We start from the raw sequence: 18,441 nt of genomic DNA on the forward strand, positions 1-18,441 counted from the left end.
ATCATACTTATCCCCACTAGAGTAGCACACTTGAGCTTTTCTGTTCCCAAACTCATCTACATTGCAGTCCTTGGTCAAGTGTGGACCACTACATCTCTCGCAACCAACTCTTATGGTATGTATTGACTGGTCCATTTGTGTTATCCTTCAATCCATCTTATTTAGCATGGCCATTACAGCTGCTATTTCTTCAGTTTGGGCCCCTCCACCGCCTTTGATTACATCTTGCCTAGGGTTGTGGTATTCGCGAGAGTGCTTCACGAATTCATCAATTAGCTCCTTGACCACCCTTGGATTTTTCTTTGTCAAAGGTCCTTGAGAATCAAGGAGTTTTCTTGTCTTCATGTTGACCCCATCATAAAAGATTGACATCTCTTGTTGCACATTTAGATCATGCTGAGGGCAATTTCTGAGCAAGCCCTTGTACCGCTCCCATGCTTCGTATAGTGACTCCCCCGGCTGTTGCTCAAAGTTGGCTATTGCCTTCTTGAGTTTGGCTATCTTGGATGGCAGGCAAAACTGGTCCAGGAATTGCTCACGCAATTGAGCCCAAGTGGTAATTGTACCCGGTGGAAGTGCTTTTAACCACTCCTTAGCAGCTCCTTTGAAAGTGATGGGAAGCATCCTAAGCAAGACTGTGTTTCTGTTGACGTTTGGGACATTAAAGTAATCTGCAATGTCGTTGACTTCATCTAGATTCTTAAAAACATCCTCATGTTCTTTCCCGAAAAATAGGATGTCCTTCAGTGCAGTCAATATGTGTCCCTTCAGCTCGAATGTGGCAGTGGCAGGTATTGCGGGTTGGACTAAACCGGGACCCACATCTTCTCGGATCCGCTTCTTGTAAGCTCCCATGGACATTTCTTCAATTGCTTCCATCTCGTTCCTTGGCTTGTTCTCGGGCTCCCTCATGTGTTCTTCAAATTCCGGCTCGGTATCGCTTTCGGACTCACTTTGGACGGGCGTATGATCCAAATGCTCAAGATTGCTCTTGTGCCTCGCGGATGAACTTGACTCTCCTGTCTTCTTTCCCGACTTCCTAGAAAAAGCTGACTTCAATTCTTGTAAGGGCATCTTTTTCTTGTGAATTGCAGACTCGGGATCTTCAAGTGGTGGCACCAAGTGTGTGTTTGAGCTTCTGGTCATGAACTCCTGCAACTTGCTAAACTAAAAACGTAAAACTGAACTACAATAAGAAAAACTAACTACAAACTAAAAATCTAGTTTTTTAACTGTCCACGTCATGGCATGTATCTGGCCACGTCGTGGACTCTGTGAATGACAGAAAAAAATTTATTTTGCTGAAAAATTAACTTTTTGTGGTTTTTACTCCACAAGAAAGATCGATCAATTTAATGCAAATAAATAAGCTAAAAACTAAGCTGTTCCCCGGCAACGGCGCCAAAAACTTCATGTACACAAAAGTACTCACTAATTTTAATATTTATAACCTAACAAACTTAACTAACTATGCACTTATACGCAGTGTACCTAGTCAGATTACAGTATAGCTTGGGTAAGTCGGGTGTCGATCACAGGGAACGGTGTTCTAATTAATTTACTTACTATTAAATTAACCTAATTATTAACAAGTTTAAAAGGGGTTTTATCTGATTTTACAAGATCAGATGAACTTAAATCAAATTCAATAAGTAAAACACACTCTTGTTTAGTTTGAATCCACTTCTTCCTTATGACTAGCTAATGATTACAGATTATTAAGTTGGTTTTTAGTTCTATTACTAATTTAGTTCTAACTTTACCAATAATTAACTAATTCATGTCAAACCATGTATGTTCATACATAATTAAACACAGAACTAATTATGAATGTAAATATGCTATGTAAGATTTGTAATATAAACGCAATTATGGTCACAATACACATTCTCTAGCACAGCTAATCTTATTTATTCTAATTACTAACTAAGATTGGTCAATCCTAGCTCTAACAATTTAACGTTCACTAAATCATTAGGTAAACAAATTCATGCAGTTAATGGTCACTAAGCTACACAGAATATGCAATCAAGCAATTATAAAAACAAATAATAGCATGCTAGGTAATACAAATCAAACACAAGCAATTTTTACCAACTAAACTTAATCCATAAACATTGAACTATTCATAAGTTTGAAGCTTCATCTAGCTAAACAAGAGTAGCTAGATTCAGCTGCTCATCATAGCAACTAAACCAACACAGCTAAAAGTAATAAAAAAAACATGTTCTTATTTAACTAAAATATAAACCTCTATTCTTTTTGGTGTTGAAAACCTTCTTCCAGAACCCTTCTTTCGCTCTGAATCGTCTCCTGGAACTCTTTTCTTCAGCCAAAAGCTTCTCCTTTTCGTAATAATCAGGAGAACTTAAATAAGCTCCAAAAACCCGCGCCACATCGTGGCTATCCTGGCCACGTCGTGGGCTTCAAGTAATCCGTACTGTGCAAGGAATCCTCCGCGTCGCGATGTTTATCTTCTGGAAACCTCATGCCACGTCGTGGCCCGCTTCGCCACGTCGTGAATTCAGTATTTATCGTGAATATATTCTTTTCTTGTCTTTCAAGTCTCACATGTTCCACATATTGTCACTTTTGGTCCCTCTCTTCGAAAATCCTTTTAATTAACTAAAAATAACAATTTAAGGTCATAAGTATCATTATTCTAAACATTTTATCAACTTATTAATAAAAATGTACATAAATATTGCCTAAAAATAGGTATAAATATGGCAATATCAGCGGGTAAGGCACAACATTATGTTGACATATTTATAGTTACATGATTATGTTTATGTAATAGTTGATATGATCATGTGTATGCCGAGCTTTGCTCGATATCGGGCGAGGTCCGTTGTCAGGTAGGGTCCGATGTAGCAAGGCGGGGCCCACGATTATGTTTATGTGACATGTGTATGGTATGTGGTAGTTTGGGGAGACTAACTAAGCTTCATGCTTACAGTTTTCAATTTTCATTTCAGCTACTTTCGGTAGCAAGGGGAAGAGCTCGGGAAGACTGCAGTGCACACATCATTTGTTTAGCTTGGGATATTTATACTCTAATATATTTGATAGATATTTTGATATTTTGAGATACATTGTTTATGAATTTTATGTGATGGATGATATCGATGGTTTTGCTAATGAATTAAAACAAAATTTTTTGGGCTATATTTTTGGGATGTTACAAGTTATTATCAGAGCCTTGGTTTGAGGGATTCAGACACACTCTCAGGTGTGTCTGAACTCACACTAAGGACTTGGTATGAAAGTTTTCAAAAGAAAATTATTTTTACAAACAGAATTTTGAAAAGAGAAAAGAACCTTGAAAAGAGAAAAGGGGTGTGGTGCATGCAATCAGCCGAGCTCAAGTAAATACTCCCAGATTACCCATACAAGTTGATGTTATGATATGTTATGAGAACTACATGCTAGATTAGGACTAAGGGTCTAGGAAGGATGCCTTACATGCCTATTATATGTGTATCAGCTTTATGAGAATTGTATGTTAGATTAGGACTAAGGATCTAGGAAGGATGCCTTATGTGCCTATTATATGTATCTCAGCTTTATAAACTGCATGCTAGTACATATTAGTTAGTGATGGCCTGAATGAGATATGTTTGATTATGTTCGCTCGAGGCTCAAATGTTGCTTACTTTGTGCTTTTACGAGTTCTAGTTATCTTTTATTAACTAGTAAATGAATATATTAAGATACATATTGCAAGGACTAAATAATTTAAGAAAGTTAGATCTAGCTCTATTGCATAACTATTGATTGAGACCAACCGTTGTAGGATAGGATCTCTCATTCGAAGAATTATCTAGTCTTAGTGATATGTAATAGTATTCACGAGCTAGTTAGGGGGAGATAGAAGGGACTTCTTATGCAGCTGATAGCGGAGAGTAGATTGGTGATTACCCTAGGGCAAGCCTAGGATGAGTTTAGCATGAGATCAGAAGTAGTAGTAGAAGGGAGTTGGTGGAGTCGAGGCAGTTCTGGAGGAAAGTACGGATATATTTGGAAGGTAGTATGGGCATGTACTACTAAAAGTAGAGGATCCACACTCAAATTAAGGATAGTTGAGATGAATCCAGGAAACGTGTAGTGTGTGAGATCCCTCGAGTTATGATGAGTATTGTGATGGTATATTACCGAGTATAGTGACGCTATGTGGTAGACCAGATGGTAGTTCTGGTGCCGGCAAGGGATCTAGTTTGGACTTTGAAGCCGGGCAGCTTGATGGTCAGATGAGGGGGTTCATTCCATCTTAGAGTATGCACAATATCACTTACCAGACTCCTGTGATCTTCGGTATGATCAAGGAGGGCATTTTAGAGGTTTTTGATGAGAGGCTGGGTGCATTCCGCACCGAGGTAGCAACCATGATAGGGACATGTACGTCGATGTTTCGGGAGTTCAGATATTGTGAAGCTCCAAATTATCATGGGGCTAGGGACCCCATTGCTTGCAACAGGTGATTGGCAGATGTCGCCAATATATTCATACCAATTGTTATCTTGAAAGGGGACAAAATCCGACTTACTTCCTGTTTCCTGAAGGACAGGGCACGATATTGATGGGAAGAGGTTGGTAGTGAGTTGGGCGATGATCCAGTCCATGTTATGTCATGGGATGACTCTTCGACCAGGTTCCGAGCAGAGTTTTCCAAGGCAATTGAGGCGCAGCAGTTGGTGCAAGAGCTATTAGATCTCCGCCAGACTACGGAGACTGTGACAAAGATCACTGCCAAGTATCAGGTTAGAGCTTAGTTGGTATCACAGTATGTAGCAGATGATAAAACAAAGAGGGTAAGGTATCAGGACATACTGCAGAATGATAGCAGGGAGATCATTTGTATCTTGGGGTGTGAGATCCTGAATGATATGAGTTCTAGAGCCCGAGAATGAGATATTGACTTGGAGCACATTGGGAAGAGGGAACCAGATTAGTTGTTTATATTAAGGGGTTACGGGAGGAGACCCAAGATTTCAAATCAGCTTTTGAGAGCCCAGCAGAGCCAGATTCGGTGCAGTACTTGCGGGAAACTGTACGGTGGAGCCTTTCGTTCCAAGGGTTTGAGTAAGTGTAACTCTGGGTTATCCTCTGTTGTGTTTGAATTATATTTTCAAGAGATGTCATATGCCAATTGCATACCGAGAATTATTAGTGGGTAGCGGAATGTCATTTCCCTAATTGTGGATTCACGAAGTATTCATAGGGTTCTTGGAAGTTGTGTGATCTTTTGGATTGGCTACTATTGGAACACTAGAAATAGTAAGTGTGTTTTCCAGCAGTCCAGTCATGGGATAGTAAGAAGGAATGAGAATCCTTCTAGTATTGTGTGTTGTAAGATGTTAGTTGTGTCAAAGTGGGGGAGAATCGTCCAGGGATTCGGAACAGAAGCAGTTTTGAAACTGGGATATGTTTCGCATCCTTGTCAGAAAAGAAAGACGGCCCAAGCGGCTATATGGATTTGGAATAGTGTGAATTGGAATTCTAAAATACTTTCCAATAATGAGATCACGTTCTTAGAATGTTTGATCGTAGTCCTTAGAGAATCAAGTTGGGGATTCCAGTCAGGACATGATTTCAGTTTGGGATGTTAGGTCGTGTGTATGCTCGACGTTGGATGTGTTCGGATTAGTAATCAATGATTAAGATAGTGTGGAAAGTGTTGTAAGATTGCAGGATAGCCGTTGCATTCACCAATAGCAAGACAGTGTGGAAAGTGTTGTAAGACTGTGGGATAGTCATAACATTCACTAGCAACCAGATAGTGTGGAAAGTGATATAAGTATGTGGGTGTAGCCATAGTATTCACAAGGTTAGGAGATAGTGCTGGAAGTGTGGTAATTCTGCGGGTGTAGCCATAGAATTCACAAGGCTAGCAGACAGTGTTAGAGTGTTGTAAGTCTGTGAGTAGCCGTAACATTCCCTAGGTTAGTAGATAGCATGGGAGTGTGTTGGATCGTGGAAGGAACAATAGTACCCACCAGTTCGGGTGCAACAGTAAGGACGTGAAAAATCCACATGTTGGTTTACGGATTTCCATCGATGAATTAGACCTGTTTGAGCCAGTGATAAGACCGTAGGAACATCACTGCAGTCATTGGATCAAGGAAGCGAGGGACCATTTAAGATCGAGTGTGATTTAAGGCCACCCTTGGTCATGTAGCAATCCCTTTTGGCATTGGGTTTGGGTGATGTCAGTGTCTGACATATGGACCCGATTAGTCAAATCCGAAACTCATTAGATCTGCAGTGGCAAGATAACTAGTGGCAACTATTAATAGACAAGGATTTTGTTCGGAAGTCGCGTGGGGCGACTGTGAGATTACTCCTAGCTCAGCAACCAAACATGACATCAACATTCTAGATAAGCTGTAACCAGGTAGGTCCCGGTAGACTTTGGGGAAGCAGCCACGTGGCAGCCTACCGTTTCAGGCAATTCAGTGTTTCAAGTAGTTTAGTGTTTCGGATAGTTTCAGTGTCTCAAGCAGTAATGGTATTCTAGGATTTCATGTAGGGACAGAGTAACTGATTGATTGGGAAATGATACGTCACTCACAGTGGGATTATTTGAGCCTTGGCCAAGTATAAGTGATCTGCAGGGATAAGTGGGTCAGTGATTTTGTTTTCTAGTGGGAACCTCGAGACTACAGATTTCAGACGGAGTTGATATGATCTTGTTGCAAGGAACTTGTTCATCTGCAGATTTTAGGGCCTTGAGAAGGTTGGTCACGGTTATCCTGCAAAAGGCTAGGTTGTGCCCAGGATTGTGGCCATGTTACTTGAGTGGTTTGGCGTGTAAGGAATGATTTCGAGGATGAAATCTAATTTAAGTGGGGGAGAGTTGTAACCCCATTTATTAAATAAAAAATAAACAAATTAATGAATGAATAGTAGCCCTAATATCAATAACTATATAGCAAGGTGTTGGTTTCGTGGAGTTAACTGGCATAATTTAGAAATTGAGGGTTGAAGGTGTAAGTTCCGGATTGGCTTTGTAAATATTTATGAAGGCAGGGACTGTTTGGTTAGTGTTGGACTTAAATTGAAAAGATTTATGGAAGCCGAGGGCTAAATGGTAAATATTGGATTAAAGTTATAAAGAATAAAAGGAAGGGGGACTGGAAGTATATATGATGGAATGTTTCAAAGTGATCGGGTATATAACCCATCACCTTGCTCAAAACCCTAACCCTAAATGATAACACCCATCGCCACCTTATACCTCCAAGTCTCTAGCCGCTGTCACCACCTATCTAGTTTATTTTTCGATCGGCTAGCGGCCACCGAACATCCACCATTCTTCCTCTTCTTCTCCTTCTTCAGCCACCACCAATGGTGGAAGTCATCCAATCGCCGATGCGCTGCTGAGCCCTCTGTCACCGCTCCTTCGCCATTGAAACGCCATAACATCGCTGCCAGAGACACCGACGAAGACGAGCGGTTGTTCTCCGAAGCTGAATCAGTGGTGGGGAGCTCGAAGATCGGCAACTTCAGGGGGTTGTTGTGGTTTGGGGTTCAATTGATACCTCTCTTCTCCATCTTTTGCTGCTGGCGTGCCGTTCCGGTGAAGACGAAGCCGCTTCAAGCTGCCAGTGAAACTGTGAACCGCAAGGACCGACCGCTGCCTACTACTACAAGAATTCCGATGGGGTGTGTTTTTCGTGTTAAGCTCATGTGTTTGCATGTTTTGGTGTCACTGTACAAGTGTGGGTGTGCTCTTGGCCGGAAACCATGGAAAACCACCATGGCTACCAACCATGGTGGTTGCCACCCTCTACCACCACCAACCACCACAAGGGTGGTTGTGTGTGTGTGTTTATCTTAGTGTGTGTGTTATTTGATATTTTACATGTAAAATTGTAACCGGTGACAGACTAATCAAAAGAAACTTCATAACCACCACCGTGAGGTGGTGGCTATCGTCATCTGCCGCCACCAGTCGCTGTGTTGGGTGGCAGTGTACTTTTTCTTGTGTTTAGACTGATTTTGGAATTGTTGGACACAATTGGTCTAGAACCATAACCACCACCGTGAGGTGGTGGCCGCCGCCGTAAGCCGCCTTTGACCACCACTACTTGAGGTAGTAGTGGGTGGTGCCTAACTTATGAAACCCTAGTGGGCCTAATGAAACCCTAATTGATCTAAAGACTTAGCTTTGGGGCCTAATTAGGTTGTGAATGAGTTGGAAACCCTAATTAGGGTTCAGAAAACCCTAGTTTTAGATATATGGGTTTTGCAGTGTCGGGACCCGCACTACATGATTGACGCAATAGATTGATCCAAATGCTCAAGATTTCTCTTGTGCCTCACGGATGAACTTGACTCTCCTGTCTTCTTTCCCGACTTCCTAGAAAAAGCTGACTTCAATTCTTGTAAGGGTGTCTTTTTCTTGTGAATTGCAGACTCGGGATCTTCAAGTGGTGGCCCCAAGTGTGTGTTTGAGCTTCTGGTTATGAACTCCTGCAACTTGCTAAACTAAAAACGTAAAACTGAACTACAATAAGAAAAACTAACTACAAAATAAAAATCTAGTTTTTTAACTGTCCACGTCGTGGCAGGTATCTGGCCACGTCGTGGACTCTGTGAATGATAGAAAAAAATTTATTTTGCTGAAAAATTAACTTTTTGTGGTTTTTACTCCACAAGAAATATCGATTAATTTAATGCAAATAAATAAGCTAAAAACTAAGCCGTTCCCCGGCAATGGCGCCAAAAACTTGATATGCACAAAAGTGCTCACTAATTTTAATATTTATAACCTAACAAACTTAACTAACTATACACTTATAGGCAGTGTACCTAGTCAGATTACAGTATAGCTTAGGTAAGTCGGGTGTCGATCATAGGGAACGGTGTTCTAATTAATTTACTTACTATTAAATTAACCTAATTATTAACAAGTTTAAAAAGGGTTTTATCTGATTTTACAAGATCAGATGAACGAAAATTAAATTCAATAAGTAAAACACACTCTTGTTTAGTTTGAATCCCCTTCTTCCTTATGACTAGCTAATGATTACGGATTATTAAGTTGGTTTTTATTTGTATTAGTAATTTAGTTCTAACTTTACCAATAATTAACTAATTCATGTCAAACCATGTATGTTCACACATAATTAAACACAGAACTAATTATGAATGTAAATATGCTATGTAAGATTTGTAATATAAACGCAATTATGGTCACAATACACGTTCTCTAGCAGAGCTAATCTTATTCATTCTAATTACTGACTAAGATTGGTCAATCCTAGCTCTAACAATTTAATGTTCACTAAATCATTAGGTAAACAAATTCATGCAGTTAATGGTCACTAAGCTACACAGAATATGCAATCAAGCAATTAGAGAAACAAATAATAGCATGCTAGGTAATACAAATCAAACACAAGCAATTTTTACCAACTAAACTTAATCCATAAACATTGAACTATTCATAAGTTTGAAGCATCATCTAGCTAAACAAGAGTAGCTAGATTCAGTTGCTCATCATAGCAACTAAACCAAGACAGCTAAAAGTAATAAAAAAAAAAACATGTTCTTATTTAACTAAAATATAAACCTCTATTCTTTTTGGTGTTGAAAACCTTCTTCCAGAACCCTTCTTTCGCTCTGAATCGTCTCCGGGAACTCTTTTCTTCAGCCAAAAGCTTCTCCTTTTCGTAATAATCAGGAGAACTTAAATAAGCTCCAAAAACCCGCGCAACGTCGTGGCTATCCTGGCCACATCGTGGGCTTCAAGTAATCCGTACCGTGCAAGGAATCCTCCGTGTCGCGATGTTTATCTTCTGGAAACCTCATGCCACGTCGTGGCCGACTTCGCCACGTTGTGAATTCAGTATTTATTGTGAATTTATTCTTTTCTTGTCTTTCAAGTCTCCCATGTTCCACATATTGTCACTTTTGGTCCCTCTCTTCGAAAATCCTTTTAATTAACTAAAAATAACAATTTAAGGTCATAAGTATCATTATTCTAAACATTTTATCAACTTATTAATAAAAATGTACATAAATATTGCCTAAAAATAGGTATAAATATGGCAATATCAGCGGGTAAGGCACAACATTATGTTGACATATTTATAGTTACATGATTATGTTTATGTAATAGTTGATATGATCATGTGTATGCCGAGCTTTGCTCGATATCGGGCGAGGTCCGTTGTCAGGTAGGGTCCGATGTAGCAAGGCGGGGCCCACGATTATGTTTATGTGACATGTGTATGGTATGTGGTAGTTTGGGGAGACTAACTAAGCTTCATGCTTACAGTTTTCAATTTTCATTTCAGCTACTTTCGGTAGCAAGGGGAAGAGCTCGGGAAGACTGCAGTGCACACATCATTTGTTTAGCTTGGGATATTTATACTCTAATATATTTGATAGATATTTTGATATTTTGATATTTTGAGATACATGGTTTATGAATTTTATGTGATGGATGATATCAATGGTTTTGCTAATGAATTAAAACAAAATTTTTGGGCTATATTTTTGGGATGTTACTAGTTATTATCAGAGCCTTGGTTTGAGGGATTCAGACACACTCTCAGGTGTGTCTGAACTCACACTAAGGACTTGGTATGAAAGTTTTCAAAAGAAAATTATTTTTACAAAAAGAATTTTGAAAAGAGAAAAGAACCTTGAAAAGAGAAAAGGGGTGTGGTGCATGCAATCATCCGAGCTCAAGTAAGTATTCCCAAATTACCCATACAAGTTGATGTTATGATATGTTATGAGAACTACATGCTAGATTAGGACTAAGGGTCTAGGAAGGATGCCTTACATGCCTATTATATGTGTATCAGCTTTATGAGAATTGTATGTTAGATTAGGACTAAGGATATAGGAAGCATGCCTTATGTGTCTGTTATATGTATCTCAGCTTTATAAACTGCATGCTAGTACATATTAGTTAGTGATGGCCTGAATGAGATATGTTTGATTATGTTCGGTCGAGGCTCGAATGCTGCTTACTTTGTGCTTTTACGAGTTCTAGTTATCTTTTATTAACTAGTAAATGAATATATTAAGATACATATTGCAAGGACTAAATAATTTAAGAAGGTTAGGTCTAGCTCTATTGCACAACTATTGATTGAGACCAACCGTTGTAGGGTAGGATCTCTCATTTGAAGAATTATCTGGTCTTAGTGATATGTAATAGTATTCACGAGCTAGTTAGGGGGAGATAGCAGGGACTTCTTATGCAGCTGATAGCGGAGAGTAGATTGGTGATTACCCTAGGGCAAGCCTAGGATGAGTTTAGCATGAGATCAGAAGTAGTAGTAGAAGGGAGTTGGTGGAGTCGAGGCAGTTCTGGAGGAAAGTACGGATATATGTGGAAGGTAGTATGGGCATGTACTACTGAAAGTAGAGGATCCATACTCAAATTAAGGAAAGTTGAGATGAATCCAGGAAACTTGTAGTGTGTGAGATCCCTCGAGTTATGATGAGTATTGGGATGGTATATTACCGAGTATAGTGACACTATGTGGTAGACCAGATGGTAGTTCTGGTGCCGGCAAGGGATCTACTTTGGACTTTGAAGCCGGGCAGCTTGATGGTCAGATAAGGGGTTCATTCCATCTAAGAGTATGCACAATATCACTTACCAGACTCCTGTGATCTTCGGTATGATCAAGGAGGGCATTTTAGAGGTTTGTGATGAGAGGCTGGGTGCATTCTGCACCGAGGTAGCAACCATGATAGGGACATGTACGTCGATGTTTCGGGAGTTCAGATATTGTGAAGCTCCAGATTATCATGGGTCTAGGGACCCCATTGCTTGCGACAGGTGATTGGTAGATGTCGCCAATATATTCATACCAATTGTTGTCTTGAAAGGGGACAAAATCCGACTTACTTCCTGTTTCCTGAAGGACAGGGCACGATATTGATGGGAAGAGGTTGGTAGTGAGTTGGGTGATGATCCAGTCGATGTTATGTCATGGGATGACTCTTCGACCAGGTTCCGAGCAGAGTTTTCCAAGGCAATTGAGGCGCAGCAGTTGGTGCAAGAGCTATTAGATCTCCGCCAGACTACGGAGACTGTGACAAAGATCACTGCCAAGTATCAGGTTAGAGCTTAGTTGGTATCACAGTATGCAGCAGATGATAAAATAAAGAGGGTAAGGTATCAGGACATACTGCAGAATGATAGCAGGGAGATCATTTGTATCTTGGGGTGTGAGATCCTGAATGATATGAGTTCTAGAGCCCGAGAATGAGATAATTACTTGGAGCACATTGGGAAGAGGGAACCAGATCAGTTGTTTATATTAAGGGGTTACGGGAGGAGACCCAAGATTTCAAATCAGCTTTTGAGAGCCCAGCAGGGCCAGATTCGGTGCAGTACTTGCGTGAAACTGTACGGTGGAGCCTTTCGTTCCAAGGGTTTGAGTAAGTGTAACTCCGGGTTATCCTCTGTTGTGTTTGAATTATATTTTCAAGAGATGTCATATGCCAATTGCATACCGAGAATTATTAGTGGGTAGCGGAATGTCATTTCCCTAATTGTGGATTCGCGAAGTATTCATAGGGTTCTTGGAAGTTGTGTGATCTTTTGGATTGGCTACTATTGGAACACTAGAAATAGTAAGTGTGTTTTCCAGCAGTCCGGTCATGGGATAGTAAGAAGGAATGAGAATCCTTCTAGTATTGTGTGTTGTAAGATGTTAGTTGTGTCAAAGTGGGGGAGAATCGTCCAGGGATTCGGAACAGAAGCAGTTTTGAAACTGGGATATGTTTCGCATCCTTGTCAGAAAGGAAGACGGCCCAAGCAGCTATATGGATTTGGAATAGTGTGAATTGGAATTCTAAAATACTTTCCAATAATGAGATCACGTTCTTAGAATGTTTGATCGTAGTCCTTAGAGAATCAAGTTGGGGATTCCAGTCAGGACATGAGTTCAGTTTGGGATGTTAGGTCGTGTGTATGCTCGATGTTGGATGTGTTCGGATTAGTAATCAATGATTAAGATAGTGTGGAAAGTGTTGTAAGATTGCAGGATAGCCGTTGCATTCACCAATAGCAAGACAGTGTGGAAAGTGTTGTAAGACTATGGGATAGTCATAGCATTCACTAGCAACCAGATAGTGTGGGAAGTGATATAAGTGTGTGGGTGTAGCCATAGCATTCACAAGGTTAGGAGATAGTGTTGGAAGTGTGGTAATTCTGCGGGTGTTGCCATAGAATTCACAAGGCTAGCAGACAGTGTTAGAGTGTTGTAAGTCTGTGTGTAGCCGTGACATTCCCTAGGTTAGTAGATAGCGTGGGAGTGTTTTGGATCATGGAAGGAACAATAGTACCCACCAGTTCGGGTGCAACAGTAAGGGCGTGGAAAATCCACATGTTGGTTTACGGATTCCCATAGATGAATTAGACCCTTTTGAGCCAGTGATAAGACCGTAGGAACATCACTGCAGTCATTGGATCAAGGAAGCGAGGGACCATTTAAGATCGTGTGTGATTTAAGGCCACCCTTGGTCATGTAGCAATCCCTTTTGGCATTGGGTTTGGGTGATGTCAGTGTCTGACATATGGACCCGATTAGTCAGATCAGAAACTCATTAGATCCGTAGTGGCAAGATAACTAGTGGCAACTATTAATAGACAAGGATTTCGTTTGGAAGTCGCGTGGGGCGACTGTGAGATTACTCTTAGATCAGCAACCAAACATGATATCAACATTCTAGATAAGCTGTAACCAGGTAGGTCCCAGTGGACTTTGGGAAAGCAGCCATGTGGCAGCCTACCGTTTCAGGTAGTTCAGTGTTTCAAGTAGTTTAGTGTTTCGGACAGTTTCAGTGTCTCAAGCAGTAATGGTATTCTAGGATTTCATGTAGGGACAGCGTAATTGATTGATTCGGAAATGATACGTCACTCACAGTGGGATTATTTGAGCCTTGGCCAAGTATAAGTGATCTGCAGGGATAAGTGGGTCAGTGATTTTGTTTTCTAGTGGGAACCTCAAGACTACAGATTTCAGACGGAGTTGGTATGATCTTGTTGCAAGGAACTCGTTCATCTGCAGATTTTAGTGCCTTGAGAAGGTTGGTCACGGTTATCCTGCAAAAGGCTAGGTTGTGCCCAGGATTGTGGACATGTTACTTGAGTGGTTTGGCATGTAAGGAATGATTTCGAGGATGAAATGTAATTGAAGTGGGGGAGAGTTGTAACCCCCGTTTATTAAATAAAAAATAAACAAATTAATGAATGAATAGTAGCCCTAATAACAATAACTATATAGCAAGGTGTAGGTTTCGTGGAGTTAACTGGCATAATTTAGAAATTGAGGGTTAAAGGTGTAAGTTCCAGATTGGTTCGGTAAATATTTATGAAGGCAGGGACTGTTTGGTTAGTGTTGGACTTAAATTGAAAAGATTTATGGAAGCCGAGGGCTAAATGGTAAATATTGGATTATAGCTATAAAGAATAAAAGGAAGGGGGACTGGAAGTGTATATTATGGAAAGTTTCAAAGTGATCGGGTATATAACCCGTCACCTTGCTCAAAACCCTAACCCTAAATGATAAGACCCATCGCCACCTTATACCTCCAAGCCTCCGGCCGCTGTCACCACCTATCTACTTTATTTTTCGATTGGCTAGCGGCCACCGAACATCCACCATTCTTCCTCTTCTTCTCCTTCTTTAGCCACCACCAATGGTGGAAGTCATCCAATCGCCGATGCGCTGCTGAGCCCTCTGTCGCCGCTCCTTCGCTATTGAAACGCCATAACATCGCTGCCAGAGACGCTGACGAAGACGAGCGGTTGTTTTCCAACGCTGAATCAGTCGTGGGGAGCTCGAAGATCGGCAACTCCAGGGAGTTGTTGTGGTTTGGGGTTCAATTGCTACCTCTCTTCTCCATTTTTTGCTGCTGGCGTGCCATTCCGCTGTAGACGAAGCCACTTCAAGCTGCCAGTGAAACTATGAACCGCAAGGACCGACCGCTGCCTACTACTACAAGAATTCTGATGGGGTGTGTTTTCCGTGTTCAGCTCATGTGTTTGCATGTTTTGGTGTCACTGTACAAGTGTGGGTGTGCTCTTGGCCGGAAACCATGGAAAACCACCATGGCTACCAACCATGGTGGTTGCCACCCTCTACCACCACCAGCCACCACAAGGGTGGTTGTGTGTGTTTATCTTAGTGTGTGTGTGTGTGTTATTTGATATTTTACATGTAAAATTGTAACCGGTGACAGACTAATCAAAAGAAACTTCATAACCACCACCGTGAGGTGGTGGCTGTCGTCATCTGCCGCCACCAGTCACTGTGTTGGGTGGCAGTGTACTTTTTCTTGTGTTTAGACTGCTTTTGGAATGGTTGGACACAATTGGACTAGAACCATAACCACCACCGTGAGGTGGTGGCCGCCGTTGTAAGCCGCCTTTGACCACCACTACTCGAGGTAGTAGTGGGTGGTGCCTAACTTATGAAACCCTAGTGGGCCTAATGAAATCCTAATTGATCTAAAGACTTAGCTTTGGGGCCTAATTGGGTTGTGAATGAGTTGGAAACCCTAGTTAGGGTTCAAAAAACCCTAGTTTTAGATATATGCGTTTTGCAGTGTCGGGACCCGCACTACATGAATGAGTTGGAAACCCTAATTAGGATTATGAATTAAGCCGACCACACTACATGATTGACCCAATAGATTGATGGACTTAATGGATTAAGTCCTTAATGGGTTAAGTCAGAAACACTTAACCCTAATCGTCATTTCATGTGAAAACCCTAATTGTGTTGGGTTTGAGTTGGGCCTTTTCTGTTGGGCCTAGATGTTTGGACTATTGATGGGCCATCCAAGAACAAGTATATGGAATAGAATATTTGGATTGGGCTTTAAGATAAGGCTCATTAGATAAGCTTGGCCCCAATTGGAAAAATTAGGCCATAGATGGGCCATAATTGGGCCTTGATGATTATGAGATATTGGACCATTGGAATACCATGTGTTAGATCAAGAATAAATGGTTGGGCCCTAAGGTAAGACCATGTAGGGGTTTGGGTCTAATTTGGAAATTTGGGCCATATGTTGGGTGTTTCTTGATTATATGACTTTTGGGCCTTCAGAGTATAAATTTTGGCCTTTGGATTAGGCCTTGAGCTTGAATCAAGATAAGATGGGGGTAAAGTAGTCTTTTTACCATTAGCATGGACTTATGATTATGTATTGGAACCCAATTATTAATTGAGTGTTGTTTTGATGTTGACAGTTTAGGTATCTGTCATCCAACAGCTTGGGATTTGTCCGCAGGACTTCAGCAGTGCGAGGTGAATTTTCCTCCAGTAGGAACGGGTCGATGGCATGAATGTCGGCCCGTTTATGTATGTTATCATATGTCAGACATAGTTCCGATGTCGGGGTTAGGCCATGGAATGTTTGTATGCTTGATGTCATTGTGATTCTTGCATGTGTTTGTATTTGTATGTCTTCGGACATCGGTCCAATGCCAGGGCAGTTCTCAAGGAATGTTAGTATGTTTCTGGATTTCGGTCCGATGTCGGGCGGGGCCTGAGGAATGCTTATATGCTTATTCTATGTATTTAAGTTTACATGTATATGTTGATATGCTTATGTATACCAAGCTTTGCTCGATGTCGGGCGAGTCCCGATGTAGTAAGCTAGGCCCAATTTATGTTTATGTTATGTGTATGTTTTATGCTTGATGATATGTTATATGTATACCAGACTTTGGCTGGATGTCGGGCGGGGCCCGATGCAGGCAAGCCGATACCGGGAGGGGCCCGATGTAGCGGGAAAGGCCCAATGTTATGTTTATATGTTTATGGTTATGTGATTGTGCTTATTTAATAGTTGATGTGATCGTGTGTATGTCGAGCTTTGCTCAATGCCAGGCGGGGCCCAATGTAGCATGGTGGGGCCCACAATTATGTTTATGTGACATGTTTATGGTATGTGGTAGTTTGGGGAGACTTACTAAGCTTCGTGCTTAAAGTTTTTAGTTTTGGTTTCAGGTACTTTTGGTAGCAAGGGGAAGAGCTTGGGATGATTGCATTGCACACACTATTTGTTCAGTCTGGGATGTTTACACTCTGATATATTTGATAGATATTATAATATTTTGAGATACATGGTTTATAGCTTTTATTTGATGGATGATATTGATGGTTTTTACTAATGAATTAAAACAAAATATTTAAGCTATATTTTTTGGATGTTACAAAAAGCCCATTGCAGTTTTGGATAGAAAGACTAAGGGTCTTCGTAACAAAGGGTGAAGCTGGTGAAGGTGCAACGACATCATCTTAGATGCTCCAAATGGACCTGGGAGCCGAAGGACGAGATGAGAAAGCATTATCCAGATCTTTTTGCATCTTCAGATTTCGAGGACAAAGTCTAGTTCAAGTGGGGGAGATTTGTATCATTTGCTTCAGGTATGAGCTTATTCTTCAAATTGTTTGTATTTACCTTTGGGAATCAGTAAGTTGGAATCTTCAACTCAGCGTGTCGAGAGGGCTTTGGCCGCGGAAATTACTGAACCAACTAAGCGAGTTGAGGTGCTTCAAGTCGGTGAGTTGGCGACTGGGAAGGAAACCATAATTTTTAGGGTGTTGGACCCTAATGAAAGGCCTTAAGTCCCTTGTCTATCATCCTTACTAGCCTCCTTTGTCCAGAAACCCTAATAGTGTGTATCATCTCCTTACTAGTCTCCTCTATACAGAAACCCTAGTAGTGTGTATCATCTCCCTTTTGCGAGGACATTGTTTACTTATCTGATGAACATACAGAAGGATCTACTAAAAACAATGATGGGCGCAGGTAAATGATGAATTGGGAGAATAGGTGTTTATTTCTTGTTTCTTTGTTTGAGCTTATATTTGGCTTCACGAATTGAATTATGGTTTTGGAATCGTAGTCTGATTAAACTGCATTGTTTCGGATAATTTATAAAGTTTGGTTTCTTTTCAATTAGACACATGTTATTAAAAGATAGCCACAAATGTTTTCATTTTACTATTATTTATGTTTTGCTACCTACTAATTATTTAATTGCATATTATATGTTGGTGGTATTTTACTAAATATGTATGTATGTGTGTAAACGAATTTGAAAACAAAAAATATGACGATGACATGCAAATCAACATTTTTTTTTCAATTTGAACTATGTATGTAATATGATTGCTACAAAAACAAGGGTAAAACTGTCATGTTGTTATTTAGCTTTCTTTTGTTTTCTTTTCCTTCAAACTCGGGAACACATTTTAAAAAAAAAAACTTCGTTTTCTTTCCTTCGAAATCGGAAACATGAAAAAGTTAATCACTTCCTTCCCCTACCTTTATTTTCTCTCTATATTTTCCCCCCCTTCTTTCCATTTGTTTAATGAAACTTGGGAAATACAAAGTCAATCTTACTAAAATATCTTTTAATAATCTAGTGGGATCAAGAGTCTA

At 40.5% G+C, this 18,441-nt stretch overlaps 1 non-coding gene across 1 annotated transcript; it reads left to right on the top strand.

Annotated features, from left to right (window-relative positions):
* Positions 1–388: 388 nt before the first annotated feature.
* LOC145080664 (small nucleolar RNA R71) lies at positions 389–495 on the top strand. The gene has a single exon (XR_013695257.1). It is a non-coding gene; the product is annotated as a small nucleolar RNA R71 (small nucleolar RNA).
* Positions 496–18,441: the final 17,946 nt, after the last annotated feature.

The sequence above is a fragment of the Lactuca serriola genome, chromosome 1 (assembly GCF_051521515.1).
Source record: "Lactuca serriola cultivar US96UC23 chromosome 1, Lser_US96UC23_V15, whole genome shotgun sequence".
NCBI lineage: Eukaryota > Viridiplantae > Streptophyta > Magnoliopsida > Asterales > Asteraceae > Lactuca > Lactuca serriola.